This window comes from Corythoichthys intestinalis, chromosome 14 (genome assembly GCF_030265065.1).
Source record: "Corythoichthys intestinalis isolate RoL2023-P3 chromosome 14, ASM3026506v1, whole genome shotgun sequence".
Classification (NCBI taxonomy): Eukaryota; Metazoa; Chordata; class Actinopteri; order Syngnathiformes; family Syngnathidae; genus Corythoichthys; species Corythoichthys intestinalis.
Window position 1 is genome coordinate 4436483 of NC_080408.1, and position 7887 is coordinate 4444369.

Sequence of the window (7887 nt, forward strand, 5' to 3'; positions counted from 1 at the left end):
TGGGAAACACTGAAAATTTGTTGGTAGTCTTCAGAATTCATAATGCCATACACACGGTAAAGCAGTCCAATGCCAGAGGTAGCAAAGCAACCCCATCAGGGAACCTCTGCCATGTTTGACTGTGGGGACAGTGTTCTTTTCTTTGAAGGCCTCATTTTTTCCCCTCTGTAAACTATATGTTGATGCCTTTTCCCAAAAAGCTCTACTTTTTTCTCATCTGACCAGAGAGTCTTCTTCCAAAAGGTTTTTGGCTTTCTCAGGTAAGGCTCCAGCCTGGCTTTTTTATGTCTTTGGGTCAGAAGTGGTGTCTTCCTGGGTATCCTACCACAGAGGCCCTTTCATTTTCATTTTTTCATCTTACATTTGATCTCTATCTTGTATGCGTAAACAACGTCGTTGTTAAGGCAATGACATAAAACGGCTGTAAGTATATCACGTGCATCAATTTAATATTTTTCACTAAAATACAATATCTAAAATTTCTGTAACTCAAAAATCAGCAAAATTTTAGTTTGTTCCCCCATTAATAAAATACATTAAAAATACTTTTAACAAGGGAAAAGGTATTGTTTTGTTCTTTGTTCATGAATCAAATCCACACATGGAAAAAAAGAATGTACATGACAAGAAAATGTGTACTGATTCGCACACATTTTTTTTCCATAAAAAGGATTTTTTTTCCAAAAGGAAAATTTGCTATTTAGAGGCACGAAAAGGATTAACAATTTTGAGGTCAACAACTTATATGTATAGATGGATATAATTTATATACAGTATTTAGTGCCAATAAATGACCATCAAAATAGATTCATTTGCTAATCGATTAAATCAAATAATTGTGGAAGCCCTAGTTTACCTGCATAAACGATTTTAACGGGGGTCGGCAGGCCCCCCTGGTGGAAAAAAGTGTAATTGCATGAAATTGACTTTCACATGTATGTACAGCAGACATGTCCAAAGTCCGGCCCGGGGGCCAAATGCGGCCCGCGGTCAAATTTCATCTGGCCCCCAGCCTCAGTCATAAAATCAATTACGTCTGGCCCGCACACAGACTTAATAACTTGGTCAGCAGTGTTGCTACCAGCATATGAAGTAGCTTACACACTAAATGCTGCTCCTCATTTACCCACTAAAAGGCAGCAGCAGTCTAAGCAACATTACCCCGTGTGACACTTCCAATTTTCTAAAATGGCGACAATCAACAAAAAATAGAAAGTTGACTGCGACGGCCGACGCTTCAAGGATAGGTGGAAATTGGACTATTTCTTCACTAAAATACGCAACAACTCGGTCTGCCTCATTTGCAAAGAGACGGTAGCTGTTTTTAAAAAGTTCAATGTGAAGCGATAATACCAAACAAGACACGCTGACATGTACGACAAGATTATAGGGAAGATATGCAGCGAGAAATTGAAGCAACTTGAAGCTAGTTTAATTTCACAGCAGCAGTATTTCACAAGAGCCCGAGAGTCAAAAGAGAACGCCACAAAGGATAGTTGTGAGATTGTTGAAATTATTAATTTAAAAAAATAATAAAGCAAATTTGACACACAGAATGGCTTGCTAAAATTTGCTTAAATATATTGTTCTACGTAAAGGACGTCAGCCAAGGTCAGCCCCCCACATTTTTACCACACCAAATCTGGCCCCCTTTGCAAAAAGTTTGGACACCCCTGATGTACAGTATATATAAAAGTTGTAAAGCAATAAAACTGCAACAAAAATGAATGAAATGAAAAATATATACAGTATTTATATATTTTTATAATGGGTCAAAATTATTTTTCGAACAGATCATGTAACTAGCACCTTAGATGGTCATTAGCTTTGCATATAATTTTGACACACACACACAGACAAAAAAATAAATTAGCGGAGGGCAATTTTTCAAAAGATTTTTTCTTTGATTGAAATTTGTTTTTTTTTTTTTGATTGAAGTAACTTTTTTGGGATTGAATGATTTAGACACAAATGTCCAACCCATAATATGGCCCAAACACAAAAGGGATCGCTTCAATCTCAGAAATTTTTTTCAATGAAAAATTAAGTGTTCAAATGCAAATTTTTCCATCTCAAATATTTTTCGCAGTCAAAAAGTTTTCTATGATTTAATTTTTTTGGATTGATTTTTCTTTTTGAAAAATTTTTTTTTTGAAGAAGAAACTTATTTTTTGAATAAATAAACAAGACAAAAACGTCCTGTCCATAATGTGGCTCAGACACAAATCAACATTACTTAAATAAAAAAAGTTGCTTCATTAAAAAAAAACTTGACTCCAATCAAAAAAAAACAAAAACAAAAAAAAAAATCAAAGAAAAATAGCTCTCATATGCATTTTTCTGAGTTTCAAATGTATTTTTGCATTCAAACACATTTTTTTTTTTTGTTTGAAGCGACTTTTTTTTTTTTTTTTTTAAATATACAGTATATTTTGATTCAAGCAACTTTTTTTTTTTTTTTTTATTGAAGCAACTTTTTTGGATTGAATAATAAAAACACAAATCTACCCCCATATGGCTCCACCCAGGCGATACAGTTTTTAACTGGGGGTAACTACATTGGCACGACACCGGCGGGCGTACGATATTCAATGGATGACGTTCTTGGCGAAAAGTATTGCCTAAACAGCCTGATTTAGAATTCCCCCCAGTAATGATGGGAAACAAAAAACGCTCATTGTCAATTTATTATAAATTTTCTTGTAAGTTAATTTTATTGCTGACACTGCGTTTTGGGGTCATCAACATGTTTTGCCCCCCTCTGCTCCAAAAGTCGAACTCCGCCTATGTTTACCTGCCATTTAAAGCGTGAGACATCCAATCCATCCTTGACTGCCAGTATTGGACGTCCGTTTAATAATTCTGAGTTGGCCTACTGTCCCTGAATGCAACACAACACTAGCGAGAGACATTTCTACATATGATTATCACTTCAATTACAAATTATTTCCAAATGACAAAGTACAAGGTATTTATTTGCTAAAGTTTACACATTCGTTGAGACAAACAGACCACGTTAAAATGCATTTTATCAACACAATTTCAATTTTTAGACGAGCTCAATTTATATCGAGGTGACATGAAGAACAGAACGTTTGCTTGCAATCCGCCATTATTGTAAGAAGACAGTCCCCCCCCCCGCCGTGTCCGTCTCTAAACCACAAAACTTTTTGTTCCTACCTGCACACACGTCCGTGTCACATTCGGAATATTTTGTCCCAAAGAGGTTGCTCAAAGTACAGCGGCGTTCCAGTATTGTCGGTTGCCTGGGTGTAGGTACACTCGGCGGGTTTGAAGGTCGAGAACTACCGCTGCATTTGGCGGTGCTCATTTAGCATGCTAGTTAACCTAGCAGGCTTCCACAGACAAAATGGAACGTGAGTACAATATTTTATCACTTTTACAGATCAAATAAAGACACAGCGCTGTCGTTTATAGGTCGTACTTGTGATTTGTTTCTTTGGTGAAGACATTTTGGAGGTGAATCTTCGTCTCCAACTTCTGCTTGTTTCATTTCGGACATGACAAAAAACGGTGGCCGACTTCAATGGAGACGTTTCCGGCTTTACAATTTGGCCTTGTTAATGCTTAAATTGACCGGGACACTGCTAAATGTCTTTGTTTTTGTAATAAAAATAAGGTAACGTTTGTTTGGAGCTTCGTCTTTTGGGTTTGGAAAAACTAAAATGAGTGGGTCATTTTGTTTTTCCAAGCACAAACGAGTAGAGAAATTGAAAACCGGTAGGTATAAAGCTTATCTTGTTAGGTATTTTAAACATCTAGGATATTTTATCTGGACTAACATTGACTTTTCACCAGTGTTTATATACTGGGTTTTCTGCAGGTCCATCAGCTCTGTCTTGGGTGGCTATAGACCCTACCCACGTGACGTCACAACTCCGCTCTCCTGAATGGTACCGCCCACTTGTCCGTCAAAACATAGTGTTAACCTGTTACGGCTGCGTACATTTCTCCTATTTACGGCGTGTTTTTCTGCTCCTTAACATTAATAATCAAAATGGTGAAGGCGTGTGTGGCTGTTGGTTGCACTAACAGAGAAGATGGAAGGAGAGACTTGAAGTTTTACCGTATTCCGAGGGATCCAAAGAGGAGAGCGAAATGGACGGCTGCAATTCGACGTGAAAACTGGGCACCAAAAAATCACCACAGACTATGTAGTAGTCATTTTATATCCGGTAAGATGCATTTAAGATATACTTAGAGAGTTTTGGGCTGACAAATAACCACAATTAAGATCATTGCGAGGCTAATCGCCGACAACATACGACGTAGTACGACATAGTTTCAAATTCAAGATGTTTGTGACTTCCCTTTCTTCCACCATCGTTATTTTTTGAATAATATTTAGCTGGTACCAAGTGAAAGAAACTGGCCTCGTCTATGGAGCTGACAAATAACCACAATTAAGATCATTGCGAGGCTAATCGCCGACAACATACGACGTAGTACGACATAGTTTCAAATTCAAGATGTTTGTGACTTCCCTTTCTTCCACCATCGTTATTTTTTGAATAATATTTAGCTGGTACCAAGTGAAAGAAACTGGCCTCGTCTACGGGGCTGACAAATAACCACAATTAAGATCATTGCTAGGCTAATCGCCGACAACATACACGTATGTATGTAGTGAGAGTGCTATCGCTAAACCATATAAACATTAAAAGCCTTAACTCCATTGACAAACGACATGAAATACATTAGACTTGACAGTGGATGTTAGCAATAACAAAAGATTTTGAATTGAAAATTTCGTAACTCACCTTTCCAAGCACAAGATAGATTCCTGCCGAATTTTCGTGGACGAGGACCTGTTTCACCCAACCAGCAACGAAGTATTTATAAGCCTCCAAGCTCTTGAAGTTTTTCAAATTTTCGTGGGAATAGGCTGATTTTGTGTGGACAAGATAGTTGCACATATCAGGGTAGCTAGCAGATGTCAGGCAGACAGGGCGAAGACAGTGGGTCGAAAAACATCGATTTGGGCATCAAATATGGATCTGGCGACTGTATAGAACGAAGCTTTTCCACATAACGCCTTTTATGCAACACATCCAGTGAGTTTACGGCATCAGAAAGCACCGGGTCTTCCATGAAATGCATTTTAAATTCCTCGATCAATTGAAAACAATGTTAATACAGAGACAAAATGGCGGACAAGTGGGCGGAACCACACAGCGAGCACGTGGTTTTGTGACGTCGGTGGGTAGGGTATATACGGGACTGCCCATTATAATAGGGAATGGGACGTACTACGTCACTGTTTGGCTAGGCCGCCATGCTGGCAATATCCTTCCGGCAGACTCAACGGGGATTGTAACTGTGGTAGTGCTAACCTAATTCCTTCGGTGTATTAGAAAGAAAATATGGGTGTGCATTGTTGTGTTACCGGGTGCAACAGTGTCTCCTGCGACAAAAAAAAAAAAGGGCGAGGAAAACTGGACTCACTTCTCACCGTTTTCCTGCATGGAGGACCAAATATCAGATCACGAAGGCACGACGGATGGCTGGGTTGCAGCGGTTCATCGGAAAAGCATTTCTTTTGATCATATTTCTGCTGGAATGAGAGCGTGTTCCCGTCATCTCTACTCTTGTAAGTTGAACGATTTATCCGTTTTGGTTTCAATACGTTTTTTTATTTTTTTTTACCGTTGTGTAAATCTTCCTCGGTAGCAATGCTAACCTCCTCCTCCTCCTCACCTACCTGTTGTGACTACGTTACTAGGTAAACCTGCTGACAAGACATCCCGATTGGTCACCATCTCTCTTCTTGGATTATTTGACAAAGAAAATTTGTTCAATTGAGTGGTTCCATTTGTCTTGTGTCGGAATCAAACAAGCCCCTGCAGCAGACGCCGTCTGGGTCTGCCTTTCTTGCTGATAAACTGCGGGCTTTTAACTTGTGAAAATGCAAGAACTTTAATGCACATATTTATTCTGCCTGGCTATTTAACTAAGGCCAGTGAAGTGTTGTTGTTTTTTTTAACCACTTTGACAAAGACACGTTTCATTGTAATGCTGAATTGATAAATTCTATTATTATTTATAATTATTCTTGTTTGCACTAATGTAGACTTTAGACTGTCAATTCAAATAGTGTTGGAAAAGTTGCAATACCTAAAATAGAAATGCAAGAACTGTAATGTACATATTTATACACCTTTATCTACCTGAGGCCACTGAATGTTTTTTTTAACTGCTTTGAAAAATACAGGTTTTGTTGTGATCTTGTATTTATATAGTATATAGCTTTTTATAATGTATTATAATATTTGCTACCCCCTGTCAGAGTGTGGGCCATTTTGCACTAAAAGGATTTTAAACTGTCAGTTCAAATATTGTGTTGGAGAACTTGCAATACTTAAAATGGAACTGCAAGAACTTTAAACCACATATTTATTCTGTCTGGCAATTTACCCAAGGCCAGTAAATAGTTTTTAAACTGCTTTGACAAAGACACATTTATGTTAAACTTGTATATATTACTTATAATTATATAATATTTGCTGACCCCGTCAGAGGGTGGGCCTTGTTTGCATTAATTTAAAGATTTTAAACTGTCAGCTCAAATATTGTATTGGAGAAGTTGCATTACTTGAAATAAATCTATTGCAACTTATCAGTCTGTTCTTGTCTACAACACTGTCCACACATTGTCAATGCATATTCCAAATAGAATGACAAAATTAAGTCACCTGACTTTGTAATTATTACACCTGTTTATTATGAAGACCTGAAGTAAACAACAAGCAGTTACAGTTTGTCAAGAAGTTGTTCAAGTCATGTTTTGGTATTCATATTTTATTGACTTTTCACAACAACACTTGGGATCGTGTTTGTAAGAGCAGAGCAAACTGAAGTTTCAGCGTGCACTCTTCGCCTTTCCAACCTCTCATAACGCTCCGATGTGGTGCGCTTGACCTCAGAATAACCCAAGAAGAGATATGGTGACCAATCGGGATGTGTTGTCAGCATTTCATATGCAGGTTTTCCTAGTAACACAACAGGTAGGTGAGGAGGAGGAGTAGGTTAGCATTGCTACCGAGGCAGATTTACACAACGGTAAAAAAAATAAAAAAACGTATTGAAACCAAAACGGATAAATCGTTCAACTTACAAGAGTAGAGATGACGGGAACACGCTCTCATTCCAGCAGAAATATGATCAAAAGAAATGCTTTTCCGACGAACCGCTGCAACCCAGCCCCATATTTTCTTTCTAATACACCGAAGGAATTAGGTTAGCACTACCACACGTTACAATCCCCGTTGAGTCTGCCGGAAGGATATTGCCAGCATGGCGGCCTAGCCAAACAGTGACGTAGTACGTCCCATTCCCTATAGTTAGTTGATAATATATCATGAGCATTATATCGTATCGAATCATGAGCTACCCAAGAGGTTCCCACTCAAAATACAAATCATGTATTTTCGTGACTAAAGGCATTCAGGTACGGGGTTGGATTCAGACCAAAATTTGGCAGGATGAAGCCACAAAGGTTCTGGCCACATGTGCTCACTTTTTCTTCTTTTTTCCCCCGCTTTATAATTTAACCTTCAAACAAATTCTCTTAAGTGACCACATGTGTGACTCTTGAATTTTTTTGATCTTCTTCAAGGGGGTAAAAGGGAATGACACTCAACTCCCAAAAAACTCCGTGTGAAGCCTTCAATGTAAAGAAATGCAACTTTTTTCCAGGTAAGACTAGATGGAAGAAAAACAGTTACTTCTTTAGTGTATCCACAATGGCGAGGTATCATGGCGCCCTCTAGGGGTTACTTGGGAAACAACAATCGCACTTTCCTAATCTCACACATACGTACGTTACATGAAGAAATGCCTAAAAAAAAAACTAAACAGCAGCTCTTA

At 38.2% G+C, this 7887-nt stretch overlaps 1 long non-coding RNA gene across 1 annotated transcript; it reads left to right on the plus strand.

Moving 5' to 3' along the window:
• Nucleotides 1-3154: 3154 nt before the first annotated feature.
• LOC130930357 (uncharacterized) lies at nucleotides 3155-4998 on the plus strand. Its single transcript, XR_009067042.1, has 3 exons — nucleotides 3155-3377; nucleotides 3820-3914; nucleotides 4028-4998. It is a non-coding gene; the product is annotated as an uncharacterized LOC130930357 (long non-coding RNA).
• Nucleotides 4999-7887: the final 2889 nt, after the last annotated feature.